This window comes from Lissotriton helveticus, chromosome 12 (assembly GCF_964261635.1).
Source record: "Lissotriton helveticus chromosome 12, aLisHel1.1, whole genome shotgun sequence".
Taxonomy (NCBI): domain Eukaryota; kingdom Metazoa; phylum Chordata; class Amphibia; order Caudata; family Salamandridae; genus Lissotriton; species Lissotriton helveticus.
In genome coordinates this window covers 171,010,498-171,034,691 of record NC_136073.1, presented here as the reverse complement: position 1 = coordinate 171,034,691, position 24,194 = coordinate 171,010,498, and the positions used below count along the sequence as shown (strand labels likewise).

The window sequence follows — 24,194 nt, the reverse complement described above, 5'->3', positions numbered from 1 at the left end:
TGAGCCATTTTTATTACCAATGTTGATAATTTGTCCACCCCGTCCACAGCCTTACTCTGGATTCCGCTCAATTTTTTTACCTCCGCATTTAATTTATCAATCTTGGCAACTAGAGGTTTGATGATACTTTTAATTTTGGAGTCTATCATATCGGCTATCTTTTGGAGCAATTCGTCATCTCTATTGCATCTTTGATTTTCCTCCCCATATTCAATAGATCCGACTTTAGCTTTCCCCGGAGGTGTTGCCCTTTTTTCCCTCACACCTGAGCGTAGACCTGTCCTTTTTTGCTGTGTTTTTCTGCGTGTATTTACTGGTCTTATTTCCTGCTCGGAAGAGGAGGCATCATCGGAATTATAGACCCTAGTCTCGGGATCAGAATCAATATCATCTTGGTCAGTTGCAACTAGTGTATCTATATCTACCAGCGGGAAACTATTTTGTTCAACAGGGTTTTGATTTGCGTGTTCTGTGATGTCTATCAGATCCATGGTGTCACCAGGCAATGTAGAATCAATCAATGGGGAGTTTAAAGTTGGACTCAAGAGCTGCAAATTGGGAGACTGACTTAGCCCCAGTGACTGTCTCCTCTCGTTATTAATTTTCGAGACCACTTGTACCAAGTAGTTGTCCATTGTTTTGGTATTAGGAGCGGGCAATTTTTTTGGCATGTTAACCACCAAAATATAAAGTACCCACAAATTGCAAAAATGGCAGCAATCAAAATATCCTCACTTCGCGAGTAAGTGGATTGACTAGGTCGAAAGGCAATCAGTCTCGATTAATCTAATAAATTCAATTGGCGAAAATGGACCCGATCACAAGTGCAATAGCAACATATGGTGAAAGAAAGTATTATCCTCTTGGGTTCCTAATATGATAAAAGATACTTCCTTACTTGATTAGCAGGGGGTATGGCCCAGTCCAGTCGCGGACAGTCTCGGACTGTCTAAGACTGTCCACCCTTTGTCCGGGCTTCGTCCGGGCGTCCCGCGTTGCGGGCGAGCCCCGCCTTTGTAGCGCCGCCTTTGTAGCGCCTCCAGGCGCAAGATGGTAACGCGTTCCTGGAGCGCCGGTGCAAAGGCCCCTGGGAAAGCGAGTTTCTCCCAGCAGCAGCCGCTGGTGATACCGGTGCGGCGGCGGGAGAACTCGTCAGGGAGGAGCAGGCGAGCAGCTGGTCTCCGTGGTGCAGCGGTGGGTCCCTCAGACAAAGAGCAGGTTCTGGCAAATACCCCTCGGTCAGATTACAGCATTCCGCTGCGCTTGTCAGTGTAGAATCGTTTTGCCCACTTAACTACCAGCGCCTGTTCAAATAAATAACAGGATATGCATGTCAAAGTCTTCCCCTGAAAAGAGTGCACCACACTGATAAATTAAAAAAAGCATTTGCAATTCCATAGGTCTCGCGTTCACGCGAGTTTGAGCTATTGGCATTGTAAATGGCAATGCTTTTTATTTGTGTGTTGCTTTTTAAAACAAAAATAACAAGCATTTGCAATGCAATAGGTCTCGCATTAGGAAAGTTTGAGCTATTGGTATTGTAAATGGCAAAAATTTTATTTATGTTTTTTTTTTTTTAAATAGCTAAATTAATAGCTTTGTCATTTACAATGCCAATAGTTATAACTTTCGCAAATGTGATACCTATAGCATTTGTAATGCAATATGTTTTGTATTTACATGACTTAGATGTATTGATATTACAAATAACAATGGCAATGAGTTGTCTCTATGTAGAAGACACTGAGTAAGTCGTCTACTGGTTTGTGGTCAATGCTCTTAGCTCACGAAATAGACTCTGTAGAGCAGTCTTTGGGCTTTTATTTGTTCGCTGATGTTTACTGTAAGTATATGATTAAATCTATAAAAAAAAAAATCTATAAAAAAATAAAAACGACCACCAGCCAAGACAAAGTATTGTTCCAAAATAGGGAGCGGTAGCTAGCATTTGCCATGTGTGAACATATGCCTGCAAAAACGGCAATGAGGATTAAGTGTGACAGGCGCAGAATGTAGTTAAAAGGCTCTCACAACTCTCTGGTTTCGCGTAGCACAGGCCGTCTTAAATGAGGACTGTTGGACAGGCCACATGAAGGGCTCGCTCCCTCCCCGCAGGACAGGGCCCGGGCCACCGTCAGCACCATTGCCCGGCCCAGCCGCCATCTTGGACACGGCACCACGCGGCCGCGCGGCCTCAGCCCGACCCCAACCCTGGGCCTGGCCAGGCCCCGACATCCCGGCACCACCCTCCACCCAGGAGGTGAACGGACCACTTGGCAGGTCAATGGGAGTAAGAAGTGTCGATGGCTCTCCCCCGCCAGGTGCCGAGCACCCCCAGCCTCCTCGGGCGCTGGCTCCACCCCCCTGCTGGGTGTCTGGACTCCCTCATCCCAGGCCTCCCGACCTCCAAGAGTGAGGGTCCGGACATCAAAGGGCGCCAGACCTATAACTGAGGCCGCCCCAGGACAGGAAGGCAGTTGTATCCTGGAGTCGAGAGACACCGAGAAGAACTCATCCTTGACGGACTGCTGGCGCTGCCACAGCCCTGCCTTGTGAACTATTGTCCTGCCTGCTGGCGCTGCCGCGGCCCTCTGCAACCTTCATCCTCGTGGGACCTGCTGGCGCTGCCGCGGCCCTCTGCAACCTTCGTCCTCGTTGGGACCTGCTGGCGCTGCCGCGGCCCGTAGTAACCTCCATCCTCGTGGGACCTGCTGGCGCTGCCGCGGCCCGTTGCAACCTGCATTCTCGTGGGACCTGCTGGCGCTGCCGCGGCCCGTTGTAACCTTCATCCTCGTTGGGACCTGCTGGCGCTGCCGCGGCCCGTTGCCACCTACGACCTCTTCGGGACCTGCCGGCGCTGCCGCGGTCTGACCCATCCGAACACCGAGCTCGAGGATTGTGAGCTATCACCGTTACACCTCCGTACCCGTGGGTACCAAGACTGTCCCGCTACCCCCTTCCCTTACTAGAGACTAGAATTGAGAGGATCATCGTGTCCTGATCGCCTTGTATCGTACCACTCTACTACCAGAAGTGCCTATAAAAGGTGTTACCCTGATCTTTGTGTGGTGTCCATCTGTGGGGGGGAAGTTACCTGTCTGTGCGATCACTGTGCTCGGCCGACCCTCCAGGTCCCCGTCTAACATTGGTGGCAGCGGTGGGATCCGAACCAACGCGTACCGTACAGACAGTAACTCACCCTACGACTAAAACCACAATGACGACCAAAGAGAGCGGATCGGCGGAGAAGTTCCAGATGGAAAAGCTGGAGGAATACAACCACCGAGAGCTCAAACAATTTTGCTTGGACTTAGGCATTGCTACCACCGGGCTAAGCACAAAAGAAGACTTCAAAAACGCCCTAGAGGCCTGGACAGAGACAAATACCGCAACCCCCCGGGACCCCGCAGCCCCGGAAGTCAACACCACCCGGACGGAGGAACGGAGAACAGGCCCGTCCCGTGAAGAGATCCAAGAGCGGGAAAAAAATAGATTACACGAGTTAGACTTGGCACGACTCAGATTAGACGGAGAATTAAAACTGGCGGAACAAAAAATAAACTTAGAACACTTACGGCTCAGAGAAGAGCGAGAGGAAAAACAGAGACAGAGAGACCTCGAAGAAAAAAGACTGGCATACGAGCACGAGTGCAAACTAGCGGAGATAGAAATACGCAAACTGAACAAAAACCTAGGGGTGCCCGAGCAACCGCACTCCCCGGGTCCTACCGAGCAGAAGGTCCACATCCCCAAGGATGTGGTCCGAGAATATCACCGGAACGACGACATACAGCAGTGGTTCAAGGCCTATGAGATTGCCATGACCGCCCACCGGGTCGCTCGAAGTGACTGGGGAGCCGGCCTATGGGGGAGATTCGTCAACGAGGGTCGTGATGCCCTGCTGCAGCTTCCGGACCATCAAATGACGTCCTATGACCACATGAAGGCCGCCCTCCTCAGTCGATATGGACTTACACCCGAAATGTACCGCCAGAGGTTCCGCAACTGCACCCGGATCCCAGGTACGACGTGGTTGGAATACGTGAACTATTTCAGCCGAGCCTTCGAGGGGTGGATCAAGGGTAACAACGTAACCACTTACGAACAACTCTTCAATCTCATTGTGTGGGAGCACCTCTCCAACAACTGCTTCGTCGAGCTCCGGCAGCACCTCCTCGACAGTAAATTGACTGAACCCCGGCAGCTCGCCACCGAGGCTGACCGGTGGGAGAGCACCCGAGTGGCCCGGAGTGGGCCGAATGAGCAGAACAGAACCAACCAAGGTCATCATCGTCCCCGAGGAGGAGGAGGAGGAGGCCCGGGCCAGGGCAGAGACGCCGTCCCGGCCGCACCCACTAACGCCACCCCGGCCCCAGCAGGCCGGGGAAACCCCCCGATGCGCCCGGGGTTCCGAGCTAACGTGACGTGTCATCGATGCCAGCGAGTCGGCCACTATGCCAGTGACCCGACCTGCCCGAAGAACCAGGTCCCCGGGCCCCGCCAGATGGCGGCCGCCGCCCTGGGAGAAGAACAAGTCTCCGAAGACACGGAGACCTATGAGTCGGAGCAGTTCGAGTGGGAACCCGCCGCCATGACCCTGGCATGCCTAGGAGGAAGAGACATGGTCCCGCGGACTCCCCTGCCCGCCAACACTCGGAAGTACAGCCAATGGGTGAGCATCAATGGGCGCAAGGCCGAGGCCCTGCGTGACACCGGGGCCAGTGTGACGGCCGTCCGCTGTCACCTGGTGACCCCAGAACAAATCCTACCAAACGTACTTTGCCCCGTCCGATCGGCAGATAACTCGGAGAGCCTGTGTCGGATGGCCTGCGTCCCCTTCGAATGGGGAGGAGTGTCCGGCATGCTGAAAGTAACTGTCCGTGACGATGCCCCCGTAGACTGCCTCCTGGGGAACGATCTCGAGAGCTCCCCGTGGGCCGCTGTGGAAAGAAGAGAGCATCTGGGGATGTTGGGTCTCCCGGACTGGGCGTGCGTAACCACCCGGTCCATGGCCACCCGCACCATCCCTAGACCAGAAGAACCAGAATGGGCAGCACCTCCGCCCTCGATCACTCCAGAAGACGACTTCCTCCAGACCGACCACCCGGACCCCGCCCCAGAGGGGTCCCCACAGCCCCCCGAGCTTCCCGACCTGGCTCAGTGGCGTCAAGAAGGGGGGCCCACCCAGGAACAATTCCGGCAGGCGCAAAAGACCTGCCCCTCCCTCGAGGGATTGCGACAGCAAGCGCTCACCCAGAGCCAAGGAGACACCACCGGGGCCCACTGGGTTTATTGGGACAATGATCTCTTGTACAGCGAACAGAAAATCGCAGAACTGGGGGCCGGGCGAGTGCTGGTGGTGCCCCTCCACTTCAGAGACTTCCTGTTGAACCTAGCCCATGATGTCCCCCTGGCCGGGCACCTGGGCCAAGACAAGACCTACCACCGCCTGGTGACTCACTTTTTTTGGCCCAAAATGAGAAATGACGTCTCCAACCATTGCCGGTCCTGCCCGACCTGCCAGGCCAGCGGGAAGAGCGGCCGCAAACTCAAGGCACCCCTACAACCATTCCCCGTGGTGACCACCCCGTTCGAAAGGGTGGGAATAGACATTGTGGGGCCCCTGGACCCCCGAACAGCACAGGGGCATCGCTTCATCCTGGTCCTGGTGGACCACGCTACCCGATATCCTGAGGCGGTCCCCCTTCGTACGATAACCGCCCCAGTAGTGGGTCGAGCCTTGATGGGGATCTTCTCTCGAGTGGGCTTCCCCCGGGAAGTCGTCAGCGACAGGGGTACGAACTTTATTTCAAAGTATATGAAATCCCTCTGGCAGCAGTGCGGAGTCACTTACCGCTTCACCACCCCCTATCACCCCCAGGGGAACGGACTAGTCGAGCGGTTCAACCGCACCCTCAAGGGGATGATCATGGGGCTGGAAGAACCCCTACGCCGCCAGTGGGACGTGCTACTACCGTGCCTCCTCTTCGCCTACCGAGAAGTCCCCCAGAAGTCCCTCGGCTTCAGCCCCTTCGAACTCCTGTACGGACACCCCGTTCGCGGGCCTCTCAGCCTAGTGAAGGAGGAATGGGAAATGGCCCCCCTAAAGACCCCTCCTGACGTCTACAAATACCTCCTGACCCTCCGCAATCAGACCCGGAAATTCAGGGAGATCGCTAAAGCCAATCTGGAGGCCAGTCAAGAGGACATGAAGAAGTGGTACGACCAACATGCCTCCTCCATCGAGTTTGAACCGGGTCAGCAGGTATGGGTGATGTCCCCCATCGAACCGTGTGCCTTGCAAGACAAATGGACGGGGCCCTTCAAGGTGATTGAGCGCAGGAGTCCCGTCACCTATCTCATCGACCTGGAGTCCCCCCCGGAACCCCCTCCGGGTCCTCCACGCCAACAGGCTCAAACCCCACTTCATGCGCTCAGAACTCAGCCTGCTGATGGCGACCGACAGTGGCACAGAAGGAGACTCCGAGCCCCTCCCTGACCTACTGAGGACTCGGGAAAGAGATGGCTCGGTGGACGGGGTCCGACTCTCCGAGGCCCTGACCCCAGAGCAGCGTCAAGATTGCCGGGCCCTCCTGCTGCCGTTCGCAAACCTGTTCTCCCTCGCACCCGGAGTCACCTCCTGGTGCCTGCACGACGTGGACACGGGGGACAGTCCTCCTGTCCGACACCGGGCGTACCGGGTACCGGATCGGGTACGTACATGCATCCAAGAAGAAGTCTCCAAGATGCTCGCCCTCGGGGTCATCGAGCCTTCGGACAGTCCCTGGGCCAGCCCGGTCGTCCTGGTCCCCAAGGCTGCGGCACCGGGCACCACGCCGGAGCTCCGATTCTGCATCGACTATCGGGGGCTGAACGCGGTCACCCGAACCGACGCTCACCCTATCCCCCGAGCAGATGAACTAGTCGACCGCATGGGGGCAGCCCGCTACCTAAGCATCTTTGACCTGACAGCGGGCTACTGGCAGATCGGCCTCACCCCCAGGGCCCAAGAACGTTCCGCTTTCTCCACCCCGGACGGACACTACCATTTCAGAGTGATGCCCTTCGGCATGAAGAACGCTCCAGCCACCTTTCAAAGACTGGTGAACCAGGTATTGGCGGGCCTCGAAGAATTCAGCGCCGCCTACCTGGACGACATCGCGGTATACAGCCGCCACTGGGCCGACCACCTCCACCACCTCAGAGCGGTCCTGCAGGCCCTCCAACAGGCCGGCCTCACCATAAAGGCCAGCAAGTGCCAAATCGGCCAGGGGTCCGTGACCTACCTCGGACACCAAGTGGGGAGCGGTCTGGTGGCCCCCCTCCAACTCAAGGTAGCTGCCATCCAGTCCTGGCAACCCCCCGAAACACAAACAGAGGTCCGAGCCTTCCTGGGGCTCACCGGATACTACCGGCGGTTTGTGAGGGACTATGGCAGCATTGTGGGGCCCCTCACGGAACTCACGTCTAAGAACAACCCAAAACGAGTCAACTGGACTCCCGACTGTCACGCGGCCTTCGAGACGCTGAAGGCCGCCATGTGCACCGCTCCGGTGCTCCAGGCCCCCGACTACAGCCGCGAGTTCATTGTGCAGACCGATGCCTCCGACCATGGTATTGGGGCCGTCCTCTCCCAACTGAACCCCGAAGGAGTGGACCAACCCGTGGCCTTCATCAGCAGACGCCTACTGCCCCGAGAACAGCGCTGGAGCACCATTGAGCGAGAGGCCTTCGCAGTGGTATGGGCCCTCAAGAAGCTCCGGCCGTACCTCTTCGGAACCCATTTCCGGGTACAGACAGATCATCGGCCCCTGCAATGGCTCATGCAGATGCGGGGGGAGAACCCCAAACTATTGCGATGGTCCATCTCCCTGCAGGGGATGGACTTCACTGTGGAGCATCGTCCTGGCCAAGACCACGCCAACGCGGATGGCCTGTCCCGCTTTTTCCGCCTCGACGAGGAAAGTCCCCAAGAAGATGGGTGACTCTCCCCGCCTTCAGCTGGGGGGGACGCATGTTGGACAGGCCACATGAAGGGCTCGCTCCCTCCCCGCAGGACAGGGCCCGGGCCACCGTCAGCACCATTGCCCGGCCCAGCCGCCATCTTGGACACGGCACCACGCGGCCGCGCGGCCTCAGCCCGACCCCAACCCTGGGCCTGGCCAGGCCCCGACATCCCGGCACCACCCTCCACCCAGGAGGTGAACGGACCACTTGGCAGGTCAATGGGAGTAAGAAGTGTCGATGGCTCTCCCCCGCCAGGTGCCGAGCACCCCCAGCCTCCTCGGGCGCTGGCTCCACCCCCCTGCTGGGTGTCTGGACTCCCTCATCCCAGGCCTCCCGACCTCCAAGAGCGAGGGTCCGGACATCAAAGGGCGCCAGACCTATAACTGAGGCCGCCCCAGGACAGGAAGGCAGTTGTATCCTGGAGTCGAGAGACACCGAGAAGAACTCATCCTTGACGGACTGCTGGCGCTGCCACAGCCCTGCCTTGTGAACTATTGTCCTGCCTGCTGGCGCTGCCGCGGCCCTCTGCAACCTTCATCCTCGTGGGACCTGCTGGCGCTGCCGCGGCCCTCTGCAACCTTCGTCCTCGTTGGGACCTGCTGGCGCTGCCGCGGCCCGTAGTAACCTCCATCCTCGTGGGACCTGCTGGCGCTGCCGCGGCCCGTTGTAACCTTCATCCTCGTTGGGACCTGCTGGCGCTGCCGCGGCCCGTTGCCACCTACGACCTCTTCGGGACCTGCCGGCGCTGCCGCGGTCTGACCCATCCGAACACCGAGCTCGAGGATTGTGAGCTATCACCGTTACACCTCCGTACCCGTGGGTACCAAGACTGTCCCGCTACCCCCTTCCCTTACTAGAGACTAGAATTGAGAGGATCATCGTGTCCTGATCGCCTTGTATCGTACCACTCTACTACCAGAAGTGCCTATAAAAGGTGTTACCCTGATCTTTGTGTGGTGTCCATCTGTGGGGGGGAAGTTACCTGTCTGTGCGATCACTGTGCTCGGCCGACCCTCCAGGTCCCCGTCTAACAAGGACTGAGTGTGTCGGGTGCTGAATGTCATGAAAAGTCGCTCTCTACTCTATTGATTTCGCGTAGCACGGATAATTTAAGATTATGGCAGCCTGTATGCATGCATTCTTGTCGGCTACCCACCCATGCCCAGCCGCCATCAGCTCTCACCAGTATTGAAAACGCAGCATGGGCCCGGTGTAGAGAGGCACGGCAGGCTGCCTCCGTAGCTCGCGTGGTTCCTCTCTTTCTGGCGTGACCACATTTTCTTTGGCCATATACATGTCGCGTAGGGTCAAGGCGCTGAACAGAAGCACAGACAGCAGGGCTTTAAGTGGTTAGATAAAAGTCAAAACGAAACCTAAGAGCCGCGCGCGTGAGCTTCTACCGTAGACAGCTCACGTCGCGCGGCTCTTAGGTTTCGTTTTCCAAAGCGCATGGCAGAGTCGCGCTCGCACACATGCGCGCTCACGAGGTCAAATCCGAGATCCGAGACGGAAAGCGCGTGCACCTCCCCTGTCCCATTTACAAAGTATACTAAAGTATACTAGAGGTCCCTTCGCTACGCTCGACCTAAAAAGGCATAGCCATTTACAATGCCAGTGACTTAAACTCTCGCAAACGCAAGACCTATTGCATTGCAAATGCTTGTTTTAGGACTTGTGCCCTGCCAACCCCTCCACATTTCCTCCCTGCAGGCCCCAAGCTCTACTGCTCAGCACCCTGATCCGACCTCAGCCACGCGTGGTGACGTCTAAGGAAGCCCTGGGTTGGTTTGGGACGGAAGGGCGTCAAGAAGACATATCCTGGAGCCTGTCCTTTCGCTGGCTGCTCCCCGTCTTTTCAAACAGCCCCTGCCTTTCATAGGCCCCTCGATCTGACTCGGTCCTTGTTGCCCCCCCATTTAACGCGCCCCTCTCACGGCCTTGCCCGCGAGCCTCCCGCGCCACAGACGCCCTCCGCTCACCTTGCTGCTCCCGGGGGCTGCGGGACGCCCTGGCTCCCTCTTCTCCCAGTCAGGAATTCTCTGGCGGTGGGAGGCCCCGGTCCAGGTGCCGCAGGCAGGTCACAGCCTGCACCGGGGAGGAACAGCAGCAGGCAGACATCTTTAGAGGCAGCTGTCTGCGAGACATCCTGTGTGCCTGCTGTCTATGAAGCTTAAAGACTGTCTCAGAGACGTGGCGAGTGCTTATGGTCTGAGAAGACTGCTTGCCGTCTGAAGCAAGTCCTGAGACTACTCGAGAGACGCCCGGCTGTCTAAGAAACACATTCTGACTGTCTCAGAGACGGGGCGAGTGTCTATTGTCTGACAAGACTGCCTGCTGTCAGGAGCACGTCTTGGGACTACTCGAGAGACGTCTGAAGAGCACCCCGAGACCGTCGACTACTCTGGGTCTTCTTATCTCTTACATCTCAAAACTAAAGAGCCTCGTCTCAGAGATGTTCTGGGACAGTCTCGTGAGCATCCACAGCACCTACTGTCTGTTAACGTTTTTAAGCCACTTTCAGAGACATTCTTTGGCTGCAGTCTGAGAGACCCCCCCTAAAATGGCATTATAGCTCTATCGGAATTGACAGCTGTCTGGCGGCCTCCCTGGGACTCTGTTAGAGACTGTCCGAGTGACTGCTGTCTGAGAACCTCGAGATTCTTCCTTAGACATCTCCAGGCGTCACCAGAGGCTGCTGCTTGGAAGCCATCAGGATAAGCGACTGACAGCCTGAGCGCCACTTGGAGGTACTGTCTGAGAGACATCCCAAGGGGCTGCTGTTTGAGAGACGTCCGGTTAGACCGCTGTCTTGTGATACTCTTTGGCGTCTTGAGAGGCTTTGAGATACTCCGAGACTGCTGCTGTCTGTGAGAGGCCACGTGCGACTGCTGTCTGTGAGAGGCCACGTGCGACTGCTGTCTGTGAGAGAGGCCACACGCAACAGCTGTTTACGTGGTTCCCTAAAAAAAGAGTCACCTGGCTTACTCTCCGTGAACCCACCTTAGCACTGGTGTCTGTGAGGGGGCTTGAGAGACTGCTATCCAGAAAGCATCATACAAGGTGTTCTGAGACAAGTGTCAGAGGGCGGGAGTACCATGCTTCTTATCTTGAGGCCTGGGAGGAGGCGTACCCAGCTCCTGAGCCCCCCACCCCCACCCCCGCTCTTTTTCTTTAGAAAGAGGTCAGAGTTTGACTCTGCACTGAGAAGGGTCGGGGAGTGCACAATGACGTGTCTGGAAAACCCATTCTCTCCCGGTTACCATGACGAAGCAATGATGCACGAGTCGCTGCACGTGTGCACGTGAGCGCGCGGAAAACCACTCTGCCCGCCCCGGGGGAAGCGCTGAAAGCCTTTCGAAGCTTTTAAGGCGCTTGACGTGTACAGAGACACACAGCGCTCTGTATTTAGAAGTATTTTTTTTTATTAAATTCTTTGCACAGTTACTTAAAACCATTGCAATAAAAGCACATGTGATACAACAATGGGAGCAGTAGTACTACCCATCACAATTAAGGTAAAATCATTATTCATAAAAGGCGTTCTTATACAGTAGTCCTGCTAAGAATAAAACATTTAAATCGAAGTTGAGACGTATAAAGTGGATTAGTGTGTTAATAAAACACTATGGCAAATCATAAAGTAGTCAGTTATTAGTTTTTGAAGGAACAGAAACCGGTTTGGAAGGGACTAGACCTAGGGTGACCAACTGGCACAGGTGCAAATTCAGGACGGTGAGTGTAAAAATTCAGGACAAAGGGACAAAATTCAGGACAAAAGGTCAAAATTCAGGACAAAACTTAGGGACAAAAGGTACGTTTTACAGACACGTCAGAGGTGGTCGCTCAATAGTATGTAAGTAGGTAAATAGACAACTACCTAAGTACAAGTCAAAATAAGTTTATATTGGGTTGAGACAATCGTGCACTTCACGGTTTTTCAATATGCCCACAGCTCGCTACCTTAGACGATTCAAAATTCGCATCTCGCTCCAGCAGGTACATTAGTCACCAGACAATGGTGAACCACACCTGAATATAAGTGAGGCCGCTTTTATTGTCGACTGAAAACTACTGGCTATACAAGGAACTTTGCAGTGTCAGCCCCCCAGTAACAAAACAGCTCCCCCCTACCCCTGCTTTCCAGCCTCCCTGGGAAACACCTGATGCCCGGTCCGGCCAGTCCGGCCTTGCTACCACCCTAAAATGGTGCCCCTTATCTTCACTTTGACCGTCTCTCATGTGCATATCCTAAGTATGTAGGGCAGGGTGTTGGAGTGCATTACATCACACACACATCACATAGAGACAATGACTCATATTAACATGAATGTCAATGTATAGGAAATGTTATTTAAGATAATGGGTGCTACAAGGTGTAATCCTTCTTTTATCTACCATTCAGTCTTTCACCATTCATTCTATATCCAAACATATTCAACCATTTGCAAACTATCCACCATGTATCCTTCCATCCACCCCTTCACTCATCCATCCATTATTCATCTACCCACCCTTTCACCCCATTCATCCGTACAGTCATCCATCCACTCTTCCACTCTTCCACCCATCCATCTATTCACTCATCCATACAGCCATTTACCCTTTCACCCATCCATTCACTTACTCATCCATCCACCCAGTCACTTATCCTTCCACCCATTCACCCTTTCAGTCATTTATCCTCCCTTTCTCTCTCCATCCCCCTTTCACTTAACCATCTATCCACCCACCCATCTACTCATCCATTCATGAATCCATCCATTGATCCTATACTCATCCATCCTTTCACTCATCCATCGGTTCTCTCATCCATCCACCCTTTCAATTCTTCACTCATCTATCCACTTTTGTCCATCAACCCCCTTTCACTCACTCATCAATCCTTACATCCACCCTTTAACTCATCAATCCATCCATCCTTTCACGCATCCATCTACCCATTCACTCGCCCATCATCTACCCTTTCACTCATCCATCCATCCTTTCACACACCCATCCACCCTTTTACCCATCCATCTACACTTCCACCCATACATCCATCTATTTACCTGTTCTCTCATACATACTTCCACTCATTCACTCATCCATCCATCCATCCTTTCTTTCATTATCTATCCATTCACCCTTTCATTCATCCATTCATCCTTTCAGTAATACATCCAGCCATTCACACATTCCTTCACTTATTTACTCACCCACCTTTTCACATTATGAGCTGAGCCTTTGTCTGCAGAGTTGCAGACAGAAGAGACCCGTCAAGAACTTCACCCCTGCTGCAGTTCCTAAAGCAAGGGGTGGGGGAGAGTTCACTATGCCCCTGCACATAGGCAATTTGAAAACGTAGAAGTCATGAGTCATGCATGATGCACAGTGCCAGGATGTGAGGTGACTGTGACATGGTGTTGTTTCCAGGGCCTTAAGTGGGGTTAAAAAACTGGGGGGTCTCTTCAAAGGGGGTATTCGATGTAATTAAGGGCGTGGCTTAAAACACCTAAAGTGAAAATCTGCGCTTAGCATAGTATCCCCCCCGACTGGTATTATGTTATTTCTGTCATTGCATCCAGATATATAATACAGCAAGCATATTTACACCAACAACAAGCTGGACTATTGGCTTTGTTAATGGTTGTTAGTTGCTTAAAATAAACAAGCATTTACAATGCAATGGTCTCGGCAATATTAAAGGTAGAGCTATTGGCATTGCTCATGAAATTTTTTTTGGGGTGTTTTTTAAAAAAAATCATAAATAAATGGCATTGTCATTTACATTGCCAATAGCGTAATCGTTAAATAAATGGCCTTGTCATTCGGGTGGTTATGCGCTATATAAATGGAATTTTCAATTCAATTCAATTCAATTTACAATGCCAATAGCTTAATCGCTCGCAAATGCATGACCTATTGCATTTTACATCCACACAGAGCCACACACGCAAAGCCACCCACACACACAGAGTCACCCACACAATCTGCACTCTGAATCTGCACTCTGCACTCTGAATCTGCACTCTGAATCTGCACTCTGAATCTGCACTCTGAATCTGCACTCTGAATCTGCACTCTGAATCTGCCTCTGCAGTCTGAATCTGCCTCTGCAGTCTGAATCTGCACTCTGAATCTTCTTTGTTACTAAAGTCAACAACGTATAGATGAGTTTAGAAAATACTGGTTATATTTAAACAAACACATCCCAATAAGTGCGCACGTCGCAGTTTATGAAATTAGAATTTCAATATTCAGTCAAATAAATGCACCAACCTCCATAAGGCGCTATGTGGAGCCATGTTTTCTGGTCTCTAGTAAACAAAGGCATCGTGTTGTGGTCCAACCCTCGGCTTATATCGATTATTTTATAATTTACCTATTTTTTTATAATGTTACACTCCCGACCTCCATACGGTGCTGTATTAAAAGCCATGTTTTTGGGTTCAGACGAGATTCTCCGGCTCTGGTGTGAAATTATAATTATAAATATTCAGTAATGTCAATTTTCGGTAAAATATAAGCACACCAATCTCGTAAGGCGCTTTAAAAGTATGTGTTTGCTCCTGTATACACACGCATCAGACAGTTACAAAGGGGCTGATGGGTATTCTAGGAGTAGGTTATCCTTGTCTTTTGGAATCCCATTACTCAGCCATTCTGGATTGCCACTCCTCATTAAATAGCCACGCTGCATCCACAGCACACCACTAACCGGCCATTCTGTATCTCTCAACTCTCCATTAAATGACCAGCCTGTGTCAACCACATCAACCGGTCATTCGGAATGCACTGTACACCATTGCAATCCCCTTACCTCCTCTTCTGTGCACCCCATTCTGCAATGCCTTACCCAGCATCTAGTTCACCTGCCCTTACACCTCACCCTGCAGCCCTTCGGTTGTCCATCTGTAATGCACCCCTTCCAGCACCTCATGAGGTGCAGGCCTTTCTGCCCGTAACCTGGAAGCCTGCCCCTTTGCGTGAGTCTTCTTAGCCGGAAGTCCCTCTGATTGCTTCAGTACCTTTAGTGGGAATTCTGTCCTGCCAATCTCTTGAGGTCCATCAGTTGGATGCCAGCCTCCCTGATTGCCACTAAAATATCGAGCCTCTCGCGGTAGGCGGGCGGGAACGGGCGCCGAGGCAGCGGTAGGGTGGCGGGAACGGGGCCGGGGAGACACAGAGAGCGAGGCAGCGGTAGGGGGGCGGGAACGGGAGCCGAGGCAGCGGTAGGGGGGCGGGAACGGGGCCGGGGAGACACAGAGCGAGGCAGCGGTAGGGGGGCGGGAACGGGAGCCGAGGCAGCGGTAAAAAGCAAAAAAAAAAAGCAAGCACTCACCTGGACTTCTTCCGGGTGCCTTCAATGCCGGACCAGATTCGGGGGCGTTCCCGAGAACCGGCTTTCGGCTGACGTAGCCAAAAGCCAAAAAATCTCGGGAACGCCCCCGAATCTGGTCCGGGATTGACGGACAGAGCCAACTCCCAATGGTTAGCCTCCATTTATGGAGCTAGCCAATGGGAGGAGGGGGCTGTTACCTGACTCCACACACAGATCATAAGATTTTTCCTAGCGCATGCGTACTTCGTACGCATGCATTTGCTAGGCAAAACCTAAAAAGAGAGAAGGACGGGATAAAGAGTAAATAGAGGTTGGGGGGGGGGGAGTCTGTAAAATGGAAGTCCATTGCTCAGGGTGAGACAGGAAAGAACGAAACAAAGGGAGAACAGGGCCAGGAGGAAGAGAGGGGGATTTGGAAAGAGACAAAAGACTTTAAGAAATAGGAGAAAGAGAGAGGTGAAGAGAACGAAGGTGAAACAGGGTGATGAAAGATGACTTTTCAAAATTAGGGGGAACCGGCATAAAGGAGGAAAGAGGAAGGTAAAGGTAGATATTAGGTACACTTAAACAGAGGAAGTAAACTAGAAAAAAGGAAGGGGGAAGCAGCAGAAAGGAAAGCCAGACTACAATTAGAGATATCATGTAAAGAATAAAAAGAGATGGGAGAATCGTGGTAAATGGTGTAACAGATAAGAAGTTAGTGAAAGGGAGAGTCACTGTAAAGGTGAGAGAGCAACTAGGCGAAATAAAGAGAGGAACATTACAAAATGAGAGCGAGAATGGGACAAACAGAAAGGGAGAGCCAGATTAAACATGGGCTAGAACAGGGACTGGAGAAAGGGAGGAAAAGTGGGAGAGGAAGAGAAAGGAGGACCAACAGAGTAAAACATGGTGCATGAAGCGGGAGATGAAAATGGAAAACTGTGGAGTGAGAACAAATGGAGAGAGCAACAGAAAAAAGAGGGGACTGAGGAGAACGAGTTAAAATAGGGCCACTGAGAAGGCAAGCAGAGGGGGAATGGGAGAGATGAAAGGAGAGGATTTGAGTAAAAGGGATAGAAGAATATGGGAGTAATAATAGAATAAAGGGGGAGAAAAGGGGTAAGAGACAGGGAGAAAAAGAGGGTGAGGAAAAAAGAGGGAGAGAGATTGGAGAGTGGTCGAGAAAGGAAGCAAGAGAAAGGTGGAGAGGGGAGAATCAAATAGCAAGAGCTGAAGGAAGACTCTAAGTCTAAGAGCGAAAGCTGCCCGCTTCAGGTCTGCTCCAATCTCAGCTCCGCACTTGGGCTTAAACGACGCGATTTATTTGTGGCGAATCCCTTAAGCTCCGAATGTTTAAATCGTTAATATGATTAATCTCCGCATATTAACTGTGATTGTCTAATTCAAATGAGACGATGAACACGACCTTGTATGCCCTCAGAACGGCTCCTTAATATAACAGGCAGACATTGAGCCAGAGTTCTAATCCTGACTTTCTACACTTGGTAAAAACGTGTGATCCTGGGCAAATGACTCAATGTCCTTGTTCTCAGCTCCATCTTTTCACAAACGCTGCGAGACTGCACGCCACAACTAAGTGCTGAGTACAAGTTCATGGGGGCTAATATAGAGAGGCATGTGCTCTCCTGAGCAGGACAAACAGTGGGTTTGGGGGAGGATGTGCGTAATATAATGGCCGATTTTGGAACTGGTGAACCGGGTTCTAGTCGCGGCATCAGTTTAACATCCCCGATTCTGGACAAATCACTTAATCTCGACGTGCCTAGAAAAAACCTGAACATGTCCGTGTGTAATGTAAACCGGTGCTCATGTAAAGCGCTCCAATGACAGGGTTCGTGTCAGATCTGCGCTATAAATAAACTGCAACAACACTCCGTTCGGTGCTCTTTGACCGCGGTACTGCACTGGACGCACTGTATAGTAGTTTTGTATTTATCTAGTCCCTCGTAGCCCGTTATGAGGTGCTGATTGCTGAATCGCATTTTTCTCACGTGCAGCACCTACACTGGGCAGGAATGCCCGGTTGGCAAAGTATTATATTTGGTTCCAGCTTTAGTGGGCACTGTTTTGGATGTCATGTTGAGGGTGCTTTCATCGTATCTCGGGGCATAGCGCCTAGCACAGTAAGAGAGGGCGATGCGAGAGGCGCGCAAATTAGAATTGTAATTAGTTGACGGATAGTTTTCAATGCAGATCCTAGGTTATGTTTCATTGACTCTAGTATGTGTGCTGCACTGCAGGCAGCCATTAAGGGAGCCCCCCCTAGCCCAGTAAAGACAGCCAGTGTGGGATTCCCGGAGTCCTCCCCCCACCCCCGCCTCTATTTTTTATTTATAACGCTGGGCAACTTCCGTTCAAGTCGAGTCAGATCACGAAATGGATGCCTTCAGAATACACGGAGAGCTCCGCATTATCATTCTGGTCTGTATAGCGCCGAATGTTGGGCACTCGGTTCATTTCCAAGGGCTCCTTACGTTTAAAGCTTGAGGAACCCATGAGGCACACAACGACTCAACGGGTTTGCCCAGGATCACACGCATAGAGACAGGGGCGTTACTTAGCCGGGATTCGGGTATACAGGTCAGGGCGTTATTTACCAGGCTTGGCTTGACTTGGTTTCCCCGTGCTCAGACTGGACTCCGGTAGTGACCACCCAGCGAAAGTCACGGGGTCTGGGATAGAATGGATTTATACTCGCTGCAGGGAAAACACACGGATGAAAAGCTCGCGTGTTTTAAGGCGACTCTGTACCCATAGTACTGATGTGGCTCGGGTGCTCTCACTCCAAGCGGGCTCCGCCTGCTCACTGAATTAAAGCATCTTCCCCAGAAACCTGTGTTTGACACGGGTTCAAATTCCGGGGTCCGCTCAGCCTTTCCACTGTTGCTAAAAGGAGTACCGTTGAGCTGGGTCACTTTAAACACCTGTAATTTAGAGTCAAGATGCCACAAGGATTGGGGCTTTACAAATGCACATCATAGGCTAATTCCGTGATAATACTAGAATCCCCTTTTTCCGCAGCTGTTTCGCGCCCGTTGATCCTCAGCTTGTGATTACTACTCCTTCTAACCCGGATTCTAAATTACTATTTCTTGGTTCTCTAACTCCACTCTGTTGATTCGTAACAAACTGATATTCAGCACATTTCACAGTCTCGCTTTTGCTTCTCATAAATACAATAAGATTATTTTAAGCAATGTCTACCCTTCTTTTGGTTCTGTGCCTATTATGCTTCGGACTATAGAGTTTTAGAAAGTGTGGTGGAAGATTCCATGATATCAGTGGTGTGCACAGTGCAGAGTGAGTGTGCAGAGTGCAGAGTAGTGAGTGCAGAGTAGTGAGTGCAGAGTAGTGAGTGCAGAGTGTGAGTGCAGAGTGTGAGTGCAGAGTAGTGAGTGCGCAGAGTGAGTAGTGAGTGCAGAGTAGTGAGTGCAGAGTAGTGAGTGCAGAGTAGTGAGTGCAGAGTAGTGAGTAGTGAGTGCAGAGTAGTGAGTAGTGAGTGCAGAGTAGTGAGTGCAGAGTAGTGAGTAGTGAGTGCAGAGTAGTGAGTAGTGAGTGCAGAGTGCAGAGTAGTGAGTGCAGAGTAGTGAGTGCAGAGTAGTGAGTGCAGAGTAGTGAGTGCAGAGTAGTGAGTGCAGAGTGCAGAGTAGTGAGTGCAGAGTGCAGAGTAGTGAGTGCAGAGTGCAGAGTAGTGAGTGCAGAGTGCAGAGTAGTGAGTGCAGAGTGCAGAGTAGTGAGTGCAGAGTAGTGAGTGCAGAGTAGTGAGTGCAGAGTAGTGAGTGCAGAGTAGTGAGTGCAGAGTAGTGAGTGCAGAGTGCAGTGCAGTGCAGGTATGTGCAGTGCAGGTGAGTGCAGTGCAGTGCAGGTGAGTGCAGGTGAGTGCAGGTGAGTGCAGTGCAGTGCAGGTGAGTGCAGTGCAGTGCAGGTGAGTGCAGTGCAGGTGAGTGCAGTGCAGGTGAGTGCAGTGCAGGTGAGTGCAGTGCAGGTGAGTGCAGTGCAGGTGAGTGCAGTGCAGGTCAGTGGAGTGCATGTGAGTGCAGTGCATGTGAGTGCAGTGCAGTGCAGGTGAGTGCAGGTGAGTGCAGTGGAGTGCAGTGGAGTGCAGTGGAGTGCAGTGCAGGTGAGTGCAGTGCAGGTGAGTGCAGTGCAGGTGAGTGCAGTGCAGGTGAGTGCAGTGCAGGTGAGTGCAGTGCAGGTGAGTGCAGTGCAGTGCAGGTGAGTGCAGTGCAGTGCAGGTGAGTGCAGTGCAGTGCAGGTGAGTGCAGTGCAGGTGAGTGCAGTGCAGTGCAGGGCAGTGCAGGTGAGTGCAGTGCAGTGCAGGTGAGTGCAGTGCCGGTGAGTGCAGTGCCGGTGTGTGCAGTGCAGGTGTGTGCAGTGCAGGTGTGTGCAGTGCAGGTGTGTGCAGTGCAGGTGTGTGCAGGTGAGTGCAGTGCAGGTGAGTGGAGTGCAGGTGAGTGGAGTGCAGTGCAGGTGAGTGCAGTGCAGGTGAGTGCAGTGCAGGTGAGTGCAGTGCAGGTGAGTGCAGTGCAGGTGAGTGCAGTGCAGTGCAGGTGAGTGCAGTGCAGGTGAGTGCAGTGCAGTGCAGGTCAGTGCAGTGCAGGTGAGTGCAGTGCAGTGCAGGTGAGTGCAGTGCAGTGCAGGTGAGTGTGAGTGCAGAGTGTGAGTGCAGAGTAGTGAGTGCGCAGAGTGAGTGCGCAGAGGAGTGAGTGCAGAGGAGTGAGTGCAGAGTAGTGAGTGCGCAGAGTAGTGAGTGCGCAGAGTAGTGAGTGCGCAGAGTAGTGAGTGCGCAGAGTAGTGAGTGCGCAGAGTAGTGAGTGGGCAGAGTAGTGAGTGCAGAGTAGTGAGTGCTGAGTAGTGAGTAGTGAGTGCAGAATAGTGAGTAGTGAGTGCAGAGTAGTGATTAGTGAGTGCAGAGTAGTGATTAGTGAGTAGTGAGTGCAGAGTAGTGAGTGCAGAGTAGTGAGTAGTGAGTAGTGAGTGCAGAGTAGTGAGTGCAGAGTGCAGAGTAGTGAGTGCAGAGTGCAGAGTAGTGAGTAGTGAGTGCAGAGTAGTGAGTGCAGAGTAGTGAGTGCAGAGTAGTGAGTGCAGAGTAGTGAGTGCAGAGTAGTGAGTGCAGAGTAGTGAGTAGTGAGTGCAGAGTAGTGAGTAGTGAGTAGTGAGTGCAGAGTAGTGAGTAGTGAGTGCAGAGTAGTGAGTAGTGAGTGCAGAGTAGTGAGTGCAGAGTAGTGAGTGCAGAGTAGTGAGTGCAGAGTAGTGAGTGCAGAGTAGTGAGTGCAGAGTAGTGAGTAGTGAGTGCAGAGTAGTGAGTAGTGAGTGCAGAGTAGTGAGTGCAGAGTGCAGAGTAGTGAGTAGTGAGTGCAGAGTAGTGAGTAGTGAGTGAAGATTAGTGAGTAGTGAGTGCAGAGTAGTGAGTGCAGAGTAGTGAGTGCAGAGTAGTGAGTAGTGAGTGCAGAGTAGTGAGTAGTGAGTGCAGAGTAGTGAGTAGTGAGTGCAGAGTAGTGAGTAGTGAGTGCAGAGTGCAGAGTAGTGAGTGCAGAGTAGTGAGTGCAGAGTAGTGAGTGCAGAGTGCAGAGTAGTGAGTGCAGAGTGCAGAGTAGTGAGTGCAGAGTGCAGAGTAGTGAGTGCAGAGTAGTGAGTGCAGAGTAGTGAGTGCAGAGTAGTGAGTGCAGAGTAGTGAGTGCAGAGTAGTGAGTGCAGAGTAGTGAGTGCAGAGTGCAGTGCAGTGCAAGTATGTGCAGTGCAGGTGAGTGCAGTGCAGTGCAGGTGAGTGCAGGTGAGTGCAGGTGAGTGCAGTGCAGTGCAGGTGAGTGCAGTGCAGTGCAGGTGAGTGCAGTGCAGGTGAGTGCAGTGCAGGTGAGTGCAGTGCAGGTGAGTGCAGTGCAGGTGAGTGCAGTGCAGGTGAGTGGAGTGCAGGTGAGTGCAGTGCAGGTCAGTGGAGTGCATGTGAGTGCAGTGCATGTGAGTGCAGTGCAGTGCAGGTGAGTGCAGTGGAGTGCAGTGGAGTGCAGTGGAGTGCAGTGGAGTGCAGTGCAGGTGAGTGCAGTGCAGGTGAGTGCAGTGCAGGTGAGTGCAGTGCAGGTGAGTGCAGTGCAGGTGAGTGCAGTGCAGGTGAGTGCAGTGCAGGTGAGTGCAGTGCAGTGCAGGTGAGTGCAGTGCAGTGCAGGTGAGTGCAGTGCAGTGCAGGTGAGTGCAGTGCAGGTGAGTGCAGTGCAGTGCAGGGCAGTGCAGGTGAGTGCAGTGCAGTGCAGGTGAGTGCAGTGCCGGTGAGTGCAGTGCCGGTGTGTGCAGTGCAGGTGTGTGCAGTGCAGGTGTGTGCAGTGCAGGTGTGTGCAGTGCAGGTGTGTGCAGGTGAGTGCAGTGCAGGTGAGTGGAGTGCAGGTGAGTGGAGTGCAGTGCAGGTGAGTGCAGTGCAGGTGAGTGCAGTGCAGGTGAGTGCAGTGCAGGTGAGTGCAGTGCAGTGCAGGTGAGTGCAGTGCAGGTGAGTGCAGTGCAGTGCAGGTCAGTGCAGTGCAGGTGAGTGCAGTGCAGGTGAGTGCAGTGCAGTGCAGGTGAGTGCAGTGCAGGTGAGTGCAGTGCAGTGCAGTGGAGTGCAGTGGAGTGCAGGTGAGTGCAGTGCAGGTGAGTGCAGTGCAGTGCATGCGAGTGCAGTGCAGTGCAGGCGAGTGCAGTGCAGTGCATGCGAGTGCAGTGCAGTGCATGTGAGTGCAGTGCAGTGCAGGTGAGTGCAGTGCAGGTGAGTGCAGTGCAGGTGAGTGCAGTGCAGGTGAGTGCAGTGCAGGTGAGTGCAGTGCAGTGCAGGTGAGTGCAGTGCAGTGCAGGTGAGTGCAGTGCAGGTGAGTGCAGTGCAGGTGAGTGCAGTGCAGTGCAGGTGAGTGCAGTGCAGGTGAGTGCAGTGCAGGTGAGGGCAGTGCAGGTGAGTGCAGTGCAGGTGAGTGCAGTGCATGCGAGTGCAGTGCAGTGCAGGTGAGTGCAGTGCAGTGCAGGTGAGTGCAGTGGAGTGCAGTGCAGTGGAGTGCAGTGGAGTGCAGGTGAGTGCAGTGCAGGTGAGTGCAGTGCAGGTGAGTGCAGTGCAGGTGAGTGCAGTGCAGGTGAGTGCAGCGCAGTGCAGGTGAGTGCAGTGCAGGTGAGTGCAGTGCAGGTGAGTGCAGTGCAGTGCAGGTGAGTGCAGTGCAGTGCAGGTGAGTGCAGTGCAGTGCAGGTGAGTGCAGTGCAGTGCAGGTGAGTGCAGTGCAGGTGAGTGCAGTGCAGGTGAGTGCAGTGCATGTGAGTGCAGTGCAGGTGTGTGCAGTGCAGGTGTGTGCAGTGCAGGTGTGTGCAGTGCAGGTGTGTGCAGGTGTGTGCAGTGCAGTGCAGGTGAGTGCAGTGCAGGTGAGTGCAGTGCAGTGCAGGTGAGTGCAGTGCAGGTGAGTGCAGTGCAGGTGAGTGCAGTGCAGGTGAGTGCAGTGCAGTGCAGGTGAGTGCAGTGCAGTGCAGGTGAGTGGAGTGCAGGTGAGTGGAGTGCAGGTGAGTGCAGTGCAGTGGAGTGCAGGTGAGTGCAGTGCAGGTGAGTGCAGTGCAGTGCAGTGCATGCGAGTGCAGTGCATGCGAGTGCAGTGCAGTGCAGGTGAGTGCAGTGCAGTGGAATGCAGTGCAGTGGAGTGCAGTGCAGTGGAGTGCAGTGGAGTGCAGATGAGTGCAGTGCAGGTGAGTGCAGTGCAGGTGAGTGCAGTGCAGTGCATGCAAGTGCAGTGCAGTGCAGGTGAGTGCAGTGCAATGCAGTGGAGTGCAGGTGAGTGCAGTGCAGGTGAGTGCAGTGCAGGTGAGTGCAGTGCAGTGCAGGTGAGTGCAGTGCAGGTGAGTGCAGTGCAGTGCAGTGCAGGTGAGTGCAGTGCAGGTGAGTTGCATTGCAGGTGTGTGCAGTGCAGGTGTGTGCAGTGCAGGTGAGTGCAGTGCAGTGCAGTGCAGGTGAGTGCAGTGCAGGTGAGTGCAGTGCAGGTGAGTGCAGTGCAGTGCAGGTGAGTGCAGTGCAGTGCAGGTGAGTGCAGTGCAGGTGAGTGCAGTGCAGGTGAGTGCAGTGCAGGTGTGTGCAGTGCAGGTGAGTGCAGTGCAGTGCAGGTGAGTGCAGTGCAGGTGAGTGCAGTGCAGGTGAGTGCAGTGCAGGTGAGTGCAGTGCAGTGCAGGTGAGTGCAGTGCAGTGGAGTGCAGGTGAGTGCAGTGCAGTGGAGTGCAGGTGAGTGCAGTGCAGTGCAGGTGAGTGCAGTGCAGTGCAGGTGAGTGCAGTGCAGGTGAGTGCAGTGCAGGTGAGTGCAGTGCAGGTGAGTGCAGTGCAGGTGAGTGCAGTGCAGGTGAGTGCAGTGCAGGTGAGTGCAGTGCAGTGCAGGTGAGTGCAGTGCAGGTGAGTGCAGTGCAGGTAAGTGCAGTGCAGTGCAGGCGAGTGCAGTGCAGGCGAGTGCAGTGCGTGCAGTGCAGGTGAGTGCAGTGCAGTGCAGGTGAGTGCAGTGCAGGTGAGTGCAGGTGAGTGCAGTGCAGGTGAGTGCAGTGCAGGTGAGTGCCGTGCAGGTGAGTGCCGTGCAGGTGAGTGCAGTGCAGGTGAGTGCAGTGCAGTGCAGGTGAGTGCAGTGCAGTGCAGGTGAGTGCAGTGCAGGTGAGTGCAGGTGAGTGCAGTGCAGTGCAGGTGAGTGCAGTGCAGGTGAGTGCAGTGCAGTGCAAGTGAGTGCAGTGCAGTGCAGGTGAGTGCAGTGCAGTGCAGGTGAGTGCAGTGCAGTGCAGGTGAGTGCAGGTGAGTGCAGTGCAGGTGAGTGCAGTGCAGTGCAGGTGAGTGCAGTGCAGGTGAGTGCAGTGCAGTGCAGGTGAGTGCAGTGCAGGTGAGTGCAGTGCAGTGCAG

General features: G+C 53.5%; 1 protein-coding gene across 3 annotated transcripts in view; it reads right to left on the bottom strand.

Moving 5' to 3' along the window:
- Positions 1 to 24,194, bottom strand: part of LOC144799631 (P2Y purinoceptor 4-like) — a 267,888-nt gene that overhangs the window by 114,042 nt on the left and 129,652 nt on the right. Inside the window, exon 2 of one of the 3 annotated variants that reach the window (XM_078671055.1) lies at positions 899 to 1,304. The exons of the other annotated variants lie outside the window; for them this stretch is intronic. The gene's annotated coding sequence lies outside the window, so the exon portion shown is untranslated. The remainder of the gene's footprint in view (positions 1 to 898; positions 1,305 to 24,194) is intronic. 3 annotated transcript variants of the gene reach the window in all.